Consider the following 20,022-nt stretch of genomic DNA (forward strand, 5'->3'; position numbering starts at 1 on the left):
GCAGGAATATCAAAGAATCAGATAAAACAACATTCAAAATACAGGGTTAGACCATAAAACGCTGTTGGAAAAAAGAAAAAAGGATGGTTTAGATAAATCAGCATTTACAATTACAAAATACATTTCATTCTCAAGAGCCAGGCGTTTTTCAAAATGGCACTATGACACAAATGAGCTAAAAGTAGGTGCAGTCACTTCGTGTTCCCACCTTCTGTACAATGTATCAGGTATAATGATCATTTTGAAGCAGTATATACTGGTTCTTGATATGTCAATTGGCGATAATTCAGTGAAATATTAAACTTTCTAAAAAAAAAAAGTGACTCTACCGCCTTAAAAAGAGACAGCACAGCCGACCTCATGGGATGAACACCATTTGAGCATGTTTGCCACTTTGTACCAGTCTAAGGGCCTCAGTCTGATGGAACAGTAGAAAAGTGGCGGTAATTCCGTTGCCGACCCTTTTCCTACTCCGCCAAACTCTGAGTTTGGCCATTGAGTGCAGGATTTATCTTCCGCAAAATGCTGAAGGAAAAATGCTGGAGGTAAATCCTCCACTTTTCCACAGAAAAATTGGCAAAATCAGTGAAACTGCTGGCAGCAGGATTAACGCTGGTGGTAATTCTGCCGAAATCCCTACATAGTCCCATGGAATCTTAAAAAACGGGATTTACACCACCTACAAGTACTTGTAATACCATTGTAAACCCATGGGACAAAGGTGCGGTAACGGTCGTACCATTTGGCGGTAACTCTGCGGAACTACCGACAAACTTTGAATGAGCTCCTAAGTGCCCTTTTCCAGCACAGGCGCTCCATTGGATCCAAGGCTCTGCAAACATGTCACATGCAACTCTGTAATACGGTCCCTACAGTACTCTTTATTGTTCAATTCCCTGTGTTCATTGCTTAGGATGTTCAAGTTGCAAATGATTTTCAAGGGTTCTAAAATAACCACACACATTTTGTAAAAGGAACATGCACTTGTGTGGTTGCAGGCCGTATTATAGTACCAGTTTAATTCTAAAGTACTCAGTATTCAGTAATACCGCTGAAATAGAGTAGAGTACTATACTTTGCCCTTCCAGTACTCCAATCGCAGGGTCTGTTGCATTGTTCCTGCAATGGCCACAATAATCCAGTCTTCATTATTTTTGGTTTAATTTGAGGCGATATGTATGAAAGGACAACAAAGGATGATGGCAGATGGACAGCAATGTGTACGGCAGACGTCTGCTTGTTTATGCACTGCTTGGTTGTTGTTTTATTTATAGGGTTGGTCTTCTGAAGGAGTACTGCTTCAGGGAGGAAGTGTGCCTTGGGGATGACTGCATTCAGTGAAGTTTACGGCCACAAACGTGTGTATAGTAATATCATTGACACAACAAGAATGGTCAATGTTTTGGCTGGCGTAAGCCACGCAAATGGAGAGCTTTTGAGAAGGGGAATGTTTAGGTGTAGCAGGGGTTTTGTCATAAAAATAAAGTGGGGGTCTCATTAACATACCAATTGAATGTGACGTCACCAGAAATTAGCATCTCATGGTGCCCCCTAAAAAAAGTGTGGGGACTCCGTAAAAAGTGTGGGGGACTCTGTCCACCCGCATGTACGCTAGACTTGGGCCCTGCATGATGGTGTCCCTCTTGAGGTTCCCAGTGGGAGTGGTCAGGGCTTAGACATTTCGAGCAGCAAGTTTAAATGTGCTGATTTAGGAGTGGGGTTCCAAGGATGGGAACTGAGGATATGAAGTATAGGGAAGCGCCCATCCCACGAGAGGTTGTTTGAGAAGGTACATTTTCAAATTGTCAACTATAGTGTTTAGTGATCTTTGTTAAAGGCCTTCTTCATTGTTACACAGAAACGGCAGGGGGAGTGTTAGAGGACTATTTTTTGTTTGCAGTGAAGGAATACTGCACTGTAGTTGTACTGTACATGTATGTCTTGAAGATAATCGCAAACAGACTTATTGCACATATTCTAATGTGAGGCTGTGACAAATCATATTCCAGGGTACCAGTGGTCCAGGGGTGAATATCGGTTTCTAAACCATCAGTCAACCCCACAACCCTACACCAGAATGTATCTGTAAAGATTGGTATAAGTAAGCATACAATTAAAATTATAAACCTCCTTGTCCAATTTTGGTAAAGTGGACTGTACGGCAGGCTTATCTCCGCTAAAGGTAGTGGACAGTTGGTTAGTTGCAACACAGCAAAAATACAATTATTACCCAATGATACAAAGAGTGTCCAGTCAAGATTGTATACAAATATCTTCTTTATTATTATACAACAGACAATTTTAACAACACTACGAAACACAACCCACCCTGTAAAGGAATACAGAGGACAGACAGTTCTTAGAAGGAAAAGGGATGCACTCTGGATACTGGCAGGAGGGTGGTTGGTATGGTTACTAACCCCAATAGTTGTTAATGTTTTCTTGAATTCAGCAATAAGGGGGAAAGGGTCTTAAAATGTCTCTAGGGACCTTCTCGGCTTCCATCACTGGTGGAAGATGTAAGGCAGACTGTACCTTCAGCCAGGGTACAAGGTTGAGTTTTTCTTTCTTACTTCTTGTGAAGTCTTCAGATGATCTATCAAAAGACGGGGTACGCCTTCTTTCAAAGCCAAGTGGGACACGGTGATTGGTGTAGGCTAAGCCTACCTTAGTGAACTAATCCTGGGGTCCCTGCCCACAATCTTCTTTATGTGTGAGGTCATAATCAGAGTGCTTTGCAACAGGAAGGGTAAAGGGGTGAAAACATGAACAAGGTGTGCACCAGAACTAATATGGTGTAACCCTTCTCTCAACAGAAAGAGCTCTGGGCTCACTCCCTTGTGCTACTAAGTCCCACCGTTGTTCCTGTCTGTTTTGTTCAAAGAGTCTCTCTGGTTAATGGTCCTCCCTGTGTGGTTCCTGTTAAAGCGGCAGGTCTCCCTTGAAGATTCTGAGAGACCAGACACCACATTCTCATACCTTATGAATGGTGTCCCCCTAGCAGGTGCCTGCTGTAAATAACAGACCCAGACATGACAGTTCACTGCCATCGATACTGAGAGGCGGGAGCTGGGTTCAGACTGACACAGTTACATATGAATTGTTGTTGTGCTTCCTGTCTCCTTTGTTATCTTCCGCAGCCAACAGGGCCTGTTTGATGTACCCCCTGTCAGTAGGATAATCGCTTCCACCAGCTGCAGGGCCTAACAAAAAGCATGGTGGTTCCATGGAGCCTTTGTCAGTTAATCAGGCTGACAATGGCAGGAGGAACGTTGGTTCTCCCCCTTTTTGGGGATGGCAATTTGCACTGCCTGGCTGTCACATTCCAACTAATTATGAGAGTGGCGGACTGTGCCTGTAGGCATTGTCCTGCCCGGAGTTCACAGGTCTATGCTTTGTCGTGGGGTGAACACAGAAAAATGTGTGTTGATTAGCCCCAAACATTTTCTTGAGGTCGGTCTACCATCACTCCATTTAAGACAAATTTCAAAAACGCCCAAGTTAGTGCACGCCCAACATGCAGATGGTCGAATTCCTCACAGAGCCCTTCCATTACTAACATGTTTTAGAGTAGCGCTGTACACCATGTTCACGTTATATGAGATTTTAATAGATACTGCTTTAGAAACATGCTGTTTTGCTACAATACTTTGCAAGAACTATTGCCTACCAAGCAAAGTCTTGAGTAATTTTTTTTCTCTAAAATGCCATATGCCCCCCTGGCCCGGCAGCGATGCTAGCTGGTTCTCCCTTGGCTATGTGTGCAGGCTTTTTAAAAGGTGCACATTTCGTCTCTGCTTGCTCCCAACAACGTCACACGATCACATGCACCTCAGACAAGGAACTTGGACGATCAGACGGAAATGGAATGCCAAGAACTCGTTAATGCCGAAGAACAGCGGCGCAACAAAAATTCCACGGGAAATCAACTACAGAGTGCAATTGAGAAGGGTCAACTAAACCATGAAACTGATAGGGGCGCGTCCTCGCTGACGCAAACCCCTCTCACAGATGCCGTCTGACGTGCCTCTGCATGGCAGACAGTGTTTACAAGCATCACAATGGATTACGGCTTGTTTTGTAGAATTCTCTCTGTGCCATAAAATCAAGATCGGTAAATACGCACGTACACAAAGAACTGCTGAGGCGGGTGGATTTGCAATGCATGCAATGGCCCCCAACTCCATGGAGATAATGAACCAAAATTGCGCGGTGTGTAATTTGCTGGTGGATATTCTCCAACATCAAAATGTCCCCCAAAGGGCAAAGGGTATTTGCACTAATCTTTTTTACACTGCAAACATTACTAGCAATCCACCTTTTTTCTTGGGCTAGCAAAAGGAGACTATTCCAATTGTATGTAATCTAGAATGTACACTCGTGTCACCATGCGAATGGGCAAAGACATCATCGCAAATTCGGTAACTGGTGATACAACAATGTAACTCCATTTTCGAAAATCACAACAATAGAACGCAAGTTACGAAAGAGGTGAAAAGACACATTGTTGTATAATGAGAAGGGATGAGCCAGTAGGATTTGAACAACTTTATTTGCTCTGGTAACAAACAACTGGTAACACTGGCAAGGGTTCCTTACATGTCCAAGTGTAATGAGGTAAGTATGTAGGACAGGGGTGTCCTGGGCTGCTTTGCTGTCCTGACACAGTCTTCAGTCCCTCATTTTGAGGAGCGCCGAGAGCACAGACTGCTACGTTGCATAGGCGCTTTACTGAATGTTCCTGGCGAGCTTTCCCGGCTCTATGCGGGTCCCGCGTGAAGTCTCGCATGACTACGCTGCCTGCCGTGATCTTGCGAGGTCCCTACACACATTTGGATAGGTTTGAAAATCATTCAAAATTGGGCATTCGATATTTCTCCAAAGGGATCCCCACTGACGTGCCTTTGGGAGCTTTTGATCATCTTTTAGAGGACAGCCTGCACGTGGAAGACTTTCAGGGAAAACCTGGGCAGCTGTGGGCAACATCATTAGAAAAGTCATTAATCACTTCAACCTATGCTCCTAGATTTCTACATGCAGCTGTCAGCAGTCAAAGTTTCTGCGGCTTAGTTCTCCACAGTGCAATGTTTTCAACACCAGGAGATATAGCCATGACAACAGAAGTACTGAGGGAAGTAACTCTTCTATGTCCAACCTTCTGCCTCCAGTTTAACACATCCTTACCCTAAAAGAAAGCAACAGGCAAGGCCTCAAATGTTAGGCTACTCTGTAGGGTATCTATAAAAAAAACAATCATTCTAATATTACAGGAAGAAAACGATTAACAATTTGTCTTAAGAATGTGATTGCTGATTCTGTCAATATCAGGTTTATTTAGAACTTTACCCAAGATTGCAGACTAACGAGAATACAATTGTTAGATCTGATATTTACTTGTTTTATTGGTTTTATTGGTTATAATCAAGGTTCACTGTGTTATGCTAGGTGATATTTGTACAGGGCCTAATGCCATTGGTACAGTCTTGAAGCGCTGTGGTAAGCTACCGGCACCGTTACTACCGGATCAGCAAACTACGAGTTGTGCTCGCAGGTGCCTTTCTCCCTGACCTGGTGGGCAGACTGGCACCCGCGAGCACAACTCGATAGATGCACTGGCACCATTGATGAATGGTGCCAGTGCATCCGACCTCCACATTCCCATTGAGCCCTATGTGGCTCAAATGGAAATAGGGAGTTATGGGAACCGGCGGGGTCGGCATACCCCGGTAATTGCCCATTGCCGGGTGCTGGCAATACTACAAGCTTGGTGGCAGCCGTGCCGCCAAACTCGTAATGAGGCTCAGTGTATCCATCAGAACCAACACTGATACGTACATTCTTCTTCTAATGGATACAATCTCATCTGCAGCTTCCTTGCCTTTGAAACATTCACCTAGAAATGCCTAACAATTTAGGAAGGATGGGACTCTGGTGCACCGGGACAATAATTTAGCCATAGTCATTGCAAGGGCCTTTGATATATGCCTAAGCATGTTGTAACCTGGTGCATCCCTCAGAACATGTGATTATGCAACCCATTCTTTCAAAGAACTACTGACATAATATGTCCTTCATTGAAATGGAAATGAGGCTCTGATCGGAGCCCCTCTTCAATTTCCATGGCAGCCCAGCAGACATGAGAGGAGAGGCTCAGTGGTGCCGCAAACCCGACATCTAAGTGGGAGGTGGGAGGTGGGGAGTAAAGGAGAAAAGAAACAGGGATGCCGGGCAGAGGGAGAGAAAATGGCAGGGCGGGTGTGAGTAGCAATTGGCTTGCTCAGAACACAGGCTTATACCATGAGGTGCAGCCTGCATTTCGGGACAGTTGATTAAATGCCATACCCACCCCAGGGGCTAATAAAAGGTCTCAACCAAAGATGTGCTGCACTACAGATCATCCCAAACAAGGCATCTGCCCTTGCATCTAATTCCAGATAAGCAGTGTTTTACACACATGTGTAGAGACAACCAAGTCACTGCCCTGGAGATTTCCTGGATCAGCACCCTTGCCAGTAAAAGAATGATTGCTACACAGCTGCTGGTAGTACCACAATACCCCTGAAGAAACCTTGTGTGCTACTTCATTACAATTTCCATTTAGAGATGGTCTCCTTGAACACAGCCACTCATCTAAAAACATGGCCAAAAGCTATAAACGTTAGTCATTTGATGATGACACAGTAGAGTTTGATCTAACCCAAGTATGTATCTATGCAGGTGATTTATATATTGCATGCATGACTACAAAGCTTTGGGGCGCTGCACAATTAGGGTTGGCAGAATATAGTGGGGGGATCATCTTGTCGGTCAATGGTCCTCATTTGTCAGTGAATTGCAGAGTCTTCAGATATTTAATAAATGGCAGGAAGGAGGGAGCCACCCTGAGGTTAGCAGGAAAGTTCTTCAGGAGCGTGGGAGCATAGCAGGAGAATACATGTTTTCTGGTAGTCTTGTAATTCTTGGTTTCCAGTCTGGCAACATCTTGGCTTCTGAAGTAGCATTGCCTTCCGAAGATGCTGATCTTTTCAGTAAAGTATGATGGTGTAGTCGACAGAGTTTTGAAGGTTTTGAATGTCACACGGGCTATTTTGAAGGTAGGTGATGGGAGCTTGGGGGGTAACCAATGTAGCTCCTTGAGAGGGGGAAATATGGTTGAATGTCTTAGTTTCTGCGATGAGGAATGCTGCAGCCTGCAGGACCGCTTTCAGAGAGGCCAGAGTATTAGTTGTGACATCTTCCAGGGGGTCAAAATGTTCACCAATCAAGTGGGAGAGTACCGTGGCCTGGGTGATGGATTTGACGTCTGAGGAAAGGATGAAGTGTTGGATTTGGTGCAGAAGTGAGAGCTGGTACCATGCTGTTTGTGTCTTCTTGAATATGTGTGTGAGTTGAAGGAGCAGTTGCAGTCAATGCTGAAGCCATGGAACTTTGAACTAGGGGTGTGTTGGGAGAAAAGACATTTAGATCCATATATGTTAGGCAGTTTTGAACTTGGGCGTGTTTGGTGGCACCACCAAGGAATATGGACACTATTTTGGTAGAGTTGAGTTTCAAGTAGGCACTGGACATCCAGGTTTGAGTGGTGGAGAAACAGTATTTCAATTGATGAATGTCGATCATCAGGTGTAGCTGTGCTTCATCAGCATAGTGTTTGGTTTTAATATTGAATTTGACCAATAGGGACCACAGTGGCTCCATGTAAAGGTTGTAAAAGACAGGGGGAGCAAGGAGCCTTGTGGGACTCTGCAGGCCACTGGGAATTGTTGAGATCTGCAGGTGCCCATCTGAACAAGCTGGTGTCTCTTGGTGAGGTAGGCGGCAAAGCATCGAAGGACTGCAGCATCAAAACCTATGTGCAACAACAGGATGTTGAGTAGCACTTTATTGTGGATTATGTCAAATGCAGCAGAAAGGTCAAGCAGGACCACGATGTATAGGTCACCCTTGTCCATGATGAGAAGTACCTTGTTGATGACCTGGATAGTGGTCTCCGTGCTGCATCTTGGTGGGAAGCCGGACAGGTATTCTTGAAGTAGGTTGTGTCAGTCAAACTATTTGCGCAGTTCGATTGTGACGGTCTTCTCGATGCTCTTGCAAATGAAGTGTAGTTGTATGATGAGACCATAGTTTGGTAAGTCATCTGGGTGGAGTATGTGCTTATTTAGCATGGGTAGGACCTGGCCATATTTCATTGCATCGGAGAAGATGCTTGAATGAATGAGGCTTTGATTGTGTGGAGGAGAGGAGAGTAAGAGCCTTTCCTGTGATATTTTTCAGGATGGCAGGTGGGATGATGTGTCCTTGTAGCGGGTGACCTTAACTGAGACAAGGATGTTTGTGAGTGCTTCCAGTGTTAGGGTCTTCAATTCTGTTCATCTTGGGACATGGCATAGTGATATGGCTGGGGTATCCATGGTGGGTAGGGTATTGTCGATGTGGCAATGTATCTTTGTCAATTTTGTCTGTGACAAACACTAACAATAAAATAGTAAAGTACATAGGCAGTTGTGTGTCCATTCTGTATTAGTTTGACTTGACAATTTAATGGCTCCTGGTTCTTCAAAGGTCCAGTCTGTGTAGCCTCCCCACGACCTTCAGACGATGCAACAGATGGAAAAAAGGCAGACACGATACTGATTGATTGATATAGAGTTTAGTCGTCCCTTTCGGTGGGAAGGATGGCTTCACTCCAAGAGTTACCTTGCCGTTTGTCATTATCCTGTGAGGCTGGCCAGCCGACAGCCTGTACCTCACTCAATTTGCCAGCTAAAGTTATTGCCACTAAAAAAGCAGTGGAACTTGGAAGTCACAGCTGTGCACTCGCTCAAAGGGTGGAGCCATTAGTTGTGCCATTATCAAGTTCCAGTACCACAGTGGATCATGGATGATCAGTCCCCTCAGAAGTTGCACCACAATAGGCCCTCTTTCACCACTAAGTGTGTAAAGCAACTTGGCCCTAGGGGCAAAAGTAGTTGGAGCAAAATCTATCTGCAAATGCACGGCCACCATCAAGAGTATAGCCTTCTCATTCACTACTGCCTTGCCTCCACCATGAGGTGCAGCACTTTTTCCGACAGGTCATGGCAGTGAAAGATCTCGACGCCTGGTTCTGGATGGCAAACTCTTATGTCAGCAATTCTGTTAAAAAATGTAATCCTCCAGCACTTCCAATGGCTCACGTTATGTAGCTCTGCATAACACAGCCACTGTAGCCCCATTGGGACCACCAAGGTCATTGTTTTCCCCTGTGGAACCTGAAGTTTCTCAGGACCAGCTGCAGCAATGGTACCGAAGGGACAACATGCGTGAACCCGAATTCCCACTCGGACTGATGTGGTATTACCTAGGGCTGACCACCTAGGGACATCAAGGTCCACTTGTGGATGTTCCATCTTCTCAAACATTGTCCAGCAGAGTCGCGAGCAGGGATAACTCCGGGAACTCTATATTCAGCCCACTAAGCATGATTGACCTAACGTTGCTCTTCAAAAGAACGCCTACACTGAACTGTTCCTGTAAAGCAGCACCAACAATTAGGTGTGAACCACTCCCATGGACATGGTCGCATAATATAGAACTCTTGTAATGTCCACAAGGACCATCAATCTCTTGCCCTGAAGCAGTGACTGGAATGCTGGCACAGCAAAGCAAACAGCCCTCAGATAAAGCAAATTTGATATGCAGCTTCACGTCTCTTTCCAATTACCTCTCCCTTACTTCCAATTCTCAGGTGGTCCCTTCCAGCAATCATAGAAGCCTCCATGAAAACTTGCCATTGAAAGAATAAGAGGGCAAATGCCTCACCCAACAGCACGTTCTGATCGTTACCCCACCAGATCCTGTGCCATAGCAGCACTCACCCGCAGCTTGTCCTCCAAGGACCTCATCACTTGGGACCATCTGAACCTTAGCTCTCACTACAATATAATCATATGAAGTCTTGCCTGCAGAACCAGAAAAATGCAGGAGACCATCAGACCCAGGAACTTCAGAAATTTCCAGTTTGTCCTATTGACCCCAGCTTGACGCTGGTCAGCATGATCTTGGTTGCCTTAAACCTCTTTGACATTGGATAAGCATTCCTCTGGACTTTGTCCAGCAGCACCATAAAAGACTGCAGTTGCATAGTCGGTTGCAGATTTAATTTATTCATATTCAGTGAAAGGCCTAGCCTGTGCGCCAGCCACATAGTCGGTTGAAGGACACCAACAGCTCATCGGCTTGAGGACATCACCAACCAGTTATCGTGGTAGGGGTACAGAACCACACCTCTCAGATGCAATTGGGCGGCGGCCACCACTTTTACCTTGGTGAAAACCCGCCAACGTGAACCTGATGGTAGCACCCTCAACTGCCAATGCCAACTCACTGCCACAAATTGAAGGAATTTTCTGTGAGATGGCAAAATTGGGACATGAAAATATGGGCTCTGGAGATCCGTGACACCGTCCATTTGCCATGTAATCAGTGCCACCAATTTTTTTTTTTTTTACATGTGTTCATGCCTCTTAGATCTCAAATGGGGCTCCAAGTTCATGGTTCTCACTTTAGGATTTGAACATGTTTTAATTGAAACCTGTAAAACCTGGGAAGGTGTTATTTTTCAGACATTCCCTCTACAGTTGCTTTTTCGGTCATCTGCTATACCTCTAGTAGCAGCTGCTCCGGAAAAGGTTACTGTTTCCGCTGTTGTGCTGAGCAATCGGGGAGAAAACTCAAGAAAGGAAGAACGTAACCCCATTCCACAATCTGCTGGACCCATTGATCCATGACTCCTCGGAAATATCCCCCAGTCTGCCCCTACCAGCGCAGAATGCTGAAAGGCCACATCAAAGCAGTTTTCCGGGTTGGCTGACCCCTGATAAGCCTCCGCCTGGCTAACACCATCATATTGGTTACTAAATATTCAAGCCCAAATAAGGGTCACTTTGCTGAACTGAGGCTTCTCTGGTTTGCTGGCATTGACCATGAACAATGGTTTTGGTGTAGCCAAATGACCCAGGGATCTGGATGTCTATTTTGGTCATTTAAGCGTTGTTAAGGTGTGATCCAGCTTGGCGCAAAATGCCTTTTGCTCGTGGAAAAGCATGACCATTGCTTTGACACGGTCATCAGCTGAAAAAGCTCCACAGCCAGAGTAAATGGGTAGAATGCACCCTGAAATCGCCTTCCACCTGGTCACCAAATCCACAGTGTACAGACCTGCCTGTAGTATTATATGTATTTAGAAGTAGTTAGAGGCGTGCCTCACAGATAAGAGACAGCCTATGAAGTACTAACCCATGTGTATTCTATAAGTAGATATGTTCCCCTAATCAATCCCTCCCGTAAATAGGTTTTACAGTTTGTCATGTAGGATGACATCATAGACGACGCATACTGGGGTATTCAAGTTTGTAATCAATTTTTTAAAAATTTGTAATCTGTGTAATCAAGTTTGTGTGTGAGTGTGGAAGCATCAGTCCCATGTCTGCCAGTTTGCCCTGATTTATTAAGTTGAGAATAAAGTAGTACTTTGCCATATTCTTTGAGTCTGTCCGGTTATTTGGTGTGAGATGGTATTGGTAATTCCATCTAGCACAAGAGACACTTGAAGGTGCTAGAGCACAATAGGTACTAATGGCATCAATTAGATCATCTCCATGAGAGACAATTAGTTCTGGCATAACGAGGCAGTAAAGCTAATGATTATCCCCATTCATATTGCATGAATAGATTGAATATTGGTTAAGGACTCTGGTTAGGTATTACAAGCATGGCCACAAATGGCATTACAAGTAATGTCATGGACATTAGTCTTGTATATCGAAACTTCTGCTATTTTAACAGCATCTTGGCACTAAATACTCGCCTACCATCAAGCAGGTGTATGGCCTCCTTATTTCACATGTATTTCCATCACTGCTGGGCCGTGATGGCTCATCGTCCAAAATCCAAAATGAATCTCCTGCATTCTACGGGCATGCATTCTACGGGCATGCTGGGCTTTGCAGGGGGCACCATGAGCCAGATACGGGGAGAATATGGTGACTTGAGAGGGGCACAATTCCCTGCCTTCCATATCCTCCTATTGTTTTCTCCTCACACCCTCCAAAATGTAGGAATGACATCAGATCAAGCATGCTGGCATTGCTAATACCCCCTGAGATGCTGACCCATAAGGTTAGTGGAGCATTATGGTACGATGCATTCTGATGCTCCCTCCACAGTAATTGTGACAATAAAGACTTGTTAAGTCAGTTACACAATATCACTGAGCAAGAGAATGCTTCTGCTACAGACACAGAGAGGGTGGCCGGAAGGCCTGGGCCTCTCTCTCTCTACAGCTTTCCCCGCCCCTGCATTTGTACATTACTTTAGCAGGGTACGATCTCCTAGCTACAAGCAGCAAGGGTGTGCCACGTCCAATGTTATCAAAATCGGGGTTGTATGCACACCCACCAGAAACAATGTAGGGACTGCAATGAGCCCTCCTGCGGTAAGAGGTGCAATGATCTCAAGGGTTGACTCTGCAACACAACCTCCCATGTAGATGGAAGAACCATTGTCTTTGTCGGGTCAGCACCATTGCAAGGCTGCCCTCCTTCCACACATTAAGGACTGCAAACACGGCGGAGCGGCATGATAGGCAGATATTTGATATGGGGTGATCTCTCTCTGCATAGAGTAGTTATTTCATATCTGAAGAAGGACGTTGCTGCCACTGCATCGGTGACATGGTTAGGACTATTGCCCAGGTCTATGAAGTCTTTGCTCTTGGCTGAGCATCTGTGAACGTTCCTGCTACACTAAATGATTTATGTGACACAAAATGTTTCGAGTTTTCGCTCTCAGAAAATGAGCTCTGCTGACCAGTCCTCCAAGCTAAAGAATGATAGTACATGTGTGATCTTTAATGGACCATGTGTATTGGCATCCAAGAAAGAGACATTTTTGTTTGGGAACATGTCAGCCACAGAGTAACATGTACAGTTCAGTGACCAAGATATCTGACAAGTTGTCAGCACATTTTACTAGCCCCAAGTTAGTGAATATATAAAGGAACTTGTGCACTCCTGCCAGGCTTCAAAAGCTTTTTATAGGTGAGGGGGTGTGACCAAGGCCCCCTTAATTCCACTACCAGTGTTTGGGCAGCCTTTTGAGAGGGTAGGTATGAATATTGTGGGTCCTTTGGATCCTCAACCCACCTCAGGTAACCTGTATATTTTGGTGTTGGTAGATATCCTACAGACATCCCTCTTGGTGAGAATCAAAGTGTGAGGGGAGGGGAAAAAGCTCTGATTGTGATAATCTCTTGTGTGGGGTTCACTAAGGAAGTTAGTTCTAACAGGGGATCCAAGTTCAAATCTGCATATCTGAAACCAGTGGGTTTGTGGAGAGATTCAAGAAGACCCTAAAGGGTATGATAGGTGGCTTGGAGGAGCACCTGAGGAGAAAGTGTAATTTTCTCCTGCCATGCATACTTTTTGCTTAAGTGTGGTACCACAGAATGGAGTAGGGTTCAGTCTCTGGCCACCCTCTGAGAGGTCCTCTAAGTCTGGTGAGATAAGGATGGGAGGGTAACCCCCGCACCCTCACACCAAAAGTCCTATTCATGACATTGTGGGCTATGTGATTTATTTGAGATCCAGAATGGCACAGTACATAGAACTCTCTAAAATGGATTTGAAGGCCATCCAGAAACTGATGATGCACTGTCATGGCCTGAAGGCCACAGTGACACTCTGGGACAGTTGTTCTGTGTAGTGGGGCCTATCAAACCCAGTTACCTCATAGATACAAAGGCTGCTAGGCAAAAACATAGGATCTTTCATGCCAACTGGGTGAAACCCTCTTACAGAAGGGATGACTTGGTGCTGGCTCTGGTGTATTAACTGTACCACATATTAACTTTATTGTTCTTTTTTTTCAGTTCCCCTTTGTATTCTCTCATTTGCATTATTTACTTTATTATTTACTAGTGATCATTGGAACACAATGAATTATGTTGGAACAGGATTGGGATACAAGAGTATTATGTTGAGGAACTTATAGGTAGTTAATAGAAGCTCACAGCGACGGGACAATGCCCATATCCTGAACCTGCTTATTGAAACACGTGTAGGCAAAGTTATATTGTAAGAAAGGATGCATTTTGTCAAATCTACCTAGTATTGTAACTACTTGATTGTATTAATTGATGTAGTTTTGTTTGTGTTAAATGGAGTATCAGTGTCAATTAAAGACAAATTAAGCGCAGAAAAACAGTGACTATGTTTTGCTTTGATTATTCAGAGAATGGCACACCAGGTGTATCTGATTCAGAAGACTTTAAACACTGCTTGTTGCAGTATTTAGACACACCGGTGAAGACCGCCCATCCCATATTAAACAGGTGATACAGCCAAGGTATCCAATTGCCTGATAGTGCAGGGTACTGGGACCTTTCCAGGACACTAAGTGGGTGGTGGTAAGAAACAGCCTCTCCAGACAAAGGTGCACGTAATCTAGGATTGTGACATTCCCACCACTCAGACCCAAGTGATGGTATTGCTTGGCCTTACTGGAAATTATCAGTCTTTTATCAAATGGTAAGGATCCATTGCTCTTCCATTAAATAATCAGACATTCAACAATTTGCCGCAGAAAGTCAGTTGGACTCCAGCCTGCCAAAAAACTTTCCAGAAACTAAAAGATGGTTTCTGTAGGGCTCCAGATGCAAAAATCCCAGAGTCTACACAAGAATTAATAATTTAGACATATGTTGTGAATTTGGAATTGGAGTGGTTTTAGCTCACCTAATCCCTGGAAGGGTGAGACACACGCTATCCAAATGGCCATATGCTCTCTAGGCCTGGCATTTTAAGTGCCTCTGTCATATTCTGCCTCTCTGTGGATAGTATTTACTATTAGAATGTTTAAAATCTTTGACAGAGTACAGGCATATGATTGGGGACAATAGGGTGTTTTTTCTGTGATGCTGCAACTTGTTTGGGATGCTCTCCATCCGAAAGAGGAATTTACCAAGCGTTCCTCTCCTATTCTTGTATAATTGAATGACTCCATGCTCTTGAGTGTTTTGTTTTCATGAGTATCCCTCATGTGTCGTACGATTCTGGTTGTTGTTTGACTACCTGGAACAGGAGGTACACGGATAGTGGTCCCTTCTCCCAGTTGTCCTCTCCTCCGTTGGTCCAGTTTAGGAGGTAAATTAGTGGCAGTCCCCTTTCTGCATCTTGTCCAAATTAGGATTCGATATTGGCTACTAATTTGGTTTTGGTAGGGCCAGACTTGAGATGCAGGGGAATGAGAAGTGGGCATATGACTTCCTATGTTTGGCTAATTGCCTGGTGGGGCTGCAACTCATTCCTTGTCTTTATAGGCCTCAGAGTAAGTGGGGGCGAACAATAGGGGGCGTGGTGGTAATGTCTCGATTATCTACCAGTAATTTACACTACACCAGGCTGTACTCTTCCGCGTCCCAGTACTAACACCTACTGCACACTTCCCTGGATGGGAGGTATGTGTGCCTCCCTTATGAGCATTTAACAGGAGGATTGTGGGTAGGGGGAACGTTCTTATGCTTTCCAGTGCCAACAAGACAGGGCTTCCTAGAAAAGAAAAATTGGGAAAGGGTTCCCGGCTTGGAGGTGGACCACCTCAGAGCAAGTACTGTGACGAGGAAGAGTAGGACTAGGTGAAGATTACGGTAAGTAATTGAGGAATGTTGTTTTAAATTTAACTGCACTTCAACATTTAATAATGTGTATGCTGCACTCCCAGGCTTGTCAGATGTCTCTGCATCTTACATGTTTTACCTAATGCATGAAATTCTCCGTGTTTTTATGCCTGCCGCCACGCTAAATAGACAGCACAATTGTCGGATGATGAGGCACATTTGTATTCCAATAGCTACATTGTGCGGTTTTCAAGGTAAAAAACACAATCCAAACGCAGACAGTCGAGCCAGCATGAAACATCTTGTGAAGAATGACACTGGTAGATGAACGCCTAGAAAGGCAGGGCAGCTGCCAGCCACGCAACCATTCTAAAAGGACAGGGAGGCATTTCATCCAAAGTGCATAATGCATGCCTTGCACAGCTCTTCCGACATCTAAATAAAGACAGGCGTTAGCTGCACATCCTTGAGTGCTGATAAATAGTCGCAGTATTGATTACTCACACCGTTAATATTTATGATTGGGAAAAGTGAGTGGGAATTACCTTGAACTGTGCTACTATTTATGGTAAACTGAATTTCACATTATTGAATGGTGTTTTTTTAAACCACGGGGAAAAAGGCATGTTCACGCCATCCGACAGAGTGAGAATGGTTATTGAACGTTCATCTCTACAGCATGTGCAGCCAAATTGTGTGGCTAACAGGTCTGGCAGAGCAGAAAGAGTGGGGGCGTGGTCGGAGGCTTCACATGCTTTAGCGGAGCTTCCACACACAGCACCCAGAAGCTCAAAGCCAGAGGCAAAGCAAGCATCCTAGACTTTACCCTTTGACTCACATATGGTAGCACAGGCCGAGCCAATCATGGGCGTAATTTTAGGGGGGACAGGGGTGTTTGTGTCCCGCAACTTTCATGGCACACCATTTTATCCCAATTCATTTGGCTGGGGCACCTTTTCTTCAGATGTCATGTCCCCCCCAACATTTTCAGCAAAGTTACTCCACTGGAGCCAATGCATTTAAACTGGGGATCTGGAGAATCGTTGAAGAGGTGGGATGAAAAATTAAAGAGCAAAATGACCTCCTGACGTAGGACGTAAGACGTGCACTCAATTTTTCTTCATGATTTTCCCTCGCATATTTTCCCCCTGTTTTGGGGAATTGCTTTGATTATTTAAATGCTCTACTAGGCTTTGTGTTATTTTTAGTTCGACATTTTCCTTCATTTTGTTTTCTTTTTCTTTGGTTTCCTGTTAAGATCAGTTGTGTAGCTACAGTGTCTGGTCCACCTTTGACTTTCCGCAGCACTATAATAAATGTAAAAATTATTATTTTTTTTTTAATCCTATAATTTGATCTGAATGACTAAAATGAAAGCCCCCCACTGACCGATAGATGTGCAGACCAAGGATTGCTACAATGTTGCATTTTTTGAAGCATCACACTCTGGGATGCTCTGAGACCCAGGACGACCATGTCAGGTGTTGTTTATCTCAGAATAATCTCTCCTGCCGCCTTCCAGACCCGACCTCGAGCGCACTGCCAGAATTCCAGTGGACGTCCCTCAGTGCCCAATCCAACATGGAAGTCACCGTTTCATAATCCGCGTTTCCTGGCAGCAGAAATGTCCCCTAAATGCAATGCAATGGCCACACAGTACTGAACAGAACAACATATGCCATGCCCACACAGGTACTGAGTTGCTTCCACCTGGCGTACTGGGCATTCATGCCTGCGCATTTCAAAGATATCTCTGAAACACACCTGTCAGACCCAGAATGAACTCCAATGTGTTCAGAAATGGAAGTGGCAGCAGAAGCATGCATAATAAACACTGATATCATAAGGATCCATGCTCCACAACAGTTCCTCTTACCGAGCTGTGCATCGAAGTAACCCTTTATCAACCCTCCACATTTGCTCGAACTGATAGGTAACTCTGCGTTGTCTTTGTTGAGTGGTACTGTTTCATACTCTTGTAAAGAGTATGAAACAGTACCACTCAACAACGCCAAAGCAGAATCTCTTGATCTCTGCCAACTCCCGCCCCCTTATATTTTGTTATTTACAATTCACTAGCAGGCGCCAAAGGACGGCAGAGGAAAGAGAAACAGGTTGGAAATATTGGGGGCATGGGCAAGGGTTTTAGAACAAAAATAACCCTTTTCTCAGGTATGCCAAAGCACCATGTTGTATCGTGCTTGGTGTGAATGCAGGTGCTTGGGAATGCAGGGGAGAATGTTGGTGTGCCTGAGAGAATGTTTGGCTTTGAGTGTAGGAATGACTGTTGTGAAGGTTCCACAGGATGTCATTTGGAGAGCCCCAGACTGGGTGATGGGACCCAGTGGTTCATACTGTGCCATCTTAATGTGACTGGAATAAAGCTAACTTATGGAACCCCACGGATGTGTCCAAGGAACTTTTCTACGCACCACATTCCCCAGAATCTGCCACATACCAAGAACAACCCAGAAGCAGCCTGTGTAAAACAAGAAGAGTAAAGAGCTAGAGCGAAAACAGAAGTAAACCAAGAGCCACCTTGTCGGTTCGCTTTGGCTTGTCTCAGCCATTTGGCCCAGGCCCAGAGCCTACTGAATGATCTTTGGCACTGCTGTTGTTTGAGATCAGCAGGTAGATTGTTCGACAGAGTGGGAACTTGAAATGCTAACAATTTCTGTGATGTTTTAACCTTGCTGGCAGACTTAAGATTTCAGGCTTGAGGAAGTGGGTGATTTTAAGAAGCCTCTTTTATTGGTAGTCATGAACCAGGTCTGTTAAATATCCAGAGCTAATCCTGCAGTAGCATATTGGTGTGATGCTGGCAAGCTTGAATTCCATCCATATGTCAACTTGAAGCCATCAAAAGAATTTCAGGGCAGGAGAAATGTGTGGTCATGTTTGTTCAAACATACAAAGACGGGTTGCCCGATTTAAATGTGTTTGTTCATCTTCCAGTTTATTATCTCGTGTAATTTCAAGGTTGGGTTTATCTACTAATGCACACCGCATGACCTGAAATTGCTTCTGGATTCTCATTTGGTGCTCTAAAAGCTTTGAACTGACCTCACGCATTAGGGCCTAGAATAACTGGGCACCTCGGATTCTACAACCCCAATAATAGCTAATTTTCAGGATCCTCTACCCTTTCCAGAGCACATCGGTCCCATTCTCCTTTTCAGGGCTATGTCCATTGCTTCTCTGGCGCAGTGTTATTATTTGTAGTTCAGACCATACCCAGGTGCTCTTTTCTCACTTTAACCTACGGATTGCCTTTTCTTTTGTCGTTCTGGGTTGTGTTCTGGTCCCTTCCAATATTACTATTTTCTGGTGCACCATTTAATAGGCATTCATTCTATCTCTGGCATCATCGTTAGGTGGGGTGGTGTAAATATTGTATGGCTTCATAATGTTCAACTCTACCAAAACAGAGGTGCTCTTCTTCCCTGCCAAAAACTCTCTCTGATCTCTTCCTCTGCCTATCCAGTTCCCACCTCAAAATCTCCCCTACTCTTCTTTAGCTAGAAACCTCAGCGTCATCTATGACCCTTCACACACCTTCTCTACTTTTATTTCCAAATCTGCAACAGCAGCTCACCTCAACCTCCTAAACATTAGGAAAATCAGGCATCTCTTTCCTTTCAACACCGCCCAGCCTCTCTTAACCACTCTTGTCTTCTTTAAACGGGGGTACTGTGCCAGCATCCTCTTTGGGCTCCCCAAATATGCTTCTGTCCTCTCGACAAGATCATAAACTTTGCTACCAGGACTCTCTTTGAACTCCCTCACTTCACACCTATTTCCTCGTACATCACCAGGCTGGATGTGTGATAATGCAAAACAGGGCCAGATTTAAATGTCTTCTCCTGGTTCACAAATCTATCCACAGTAAGGCACCACTGTATCTATCCTCCTTCATCCAACTCTACAAATCTTCTCGTAGTCTCTGCACTACCTCCTCAAATATCATGTGGCACCTCACCCTCCCTGTGCTCCGTTTCGCTTCTGCTCTTTCTATCTTCTTGCTCAAATTGCATGGAATTCTCTTTCCCCAAACATCCAAAAAACAATCCACACAGGTTTGTTCAAAAACAAACTGAAAGCTTATCTCCTCGCCTCCGAGGTACACTCTTAACCTATCTCTCACCTGCCTGCTAGCTAACATTTTTCCCTTGTCTCTAGCATGCCTCTTTCCCTCACTTCGCCTGCCTCCACTCTTGCAAATCACCCATCATGGTCACATCCCGCCCGAACACAGCTGGCCGTATCGCCTACCTGCACTTAAAAATGTCCAATATTCATTATCCTTAATCTATGTATGTCCATTTATGTATTGCCCTCGGTGACTGTTCCATTTACTCCTCTCC

The 20,022-nt window shown here is 44.6% G+C and overlaps 1 protein-coding gene across 4 annotated transcripts in view; it reads right to left on the minus strand.

Moving 5' to 3' along the window:
- WDFY4 (WDFY family member 4) overlaps window positions 1-20,022 on the minus strand; it is a 1,820,746-nt gene that overhangs the window by 1,291,573 nt on the left and 509,151 nt on the right. The window lies entirely within an intron of this gene.

This window comes from Ambystoma mexicanum, chromosome 8 (assembly GCF_040938575.1).
Source record: "Ambystoma mexicanum isolate Mex_15411 chromosome 8, UKY_AmexF1_1, whole genome shotgun sequence".
Classification (NCBI taxonomy): domain Eukaryota; kingdom Metazoa; phylum Chordata; class Amphibia; order Caudata; family Ambystomatidae; genus Ambystoma; species Ambystoma mexicanum.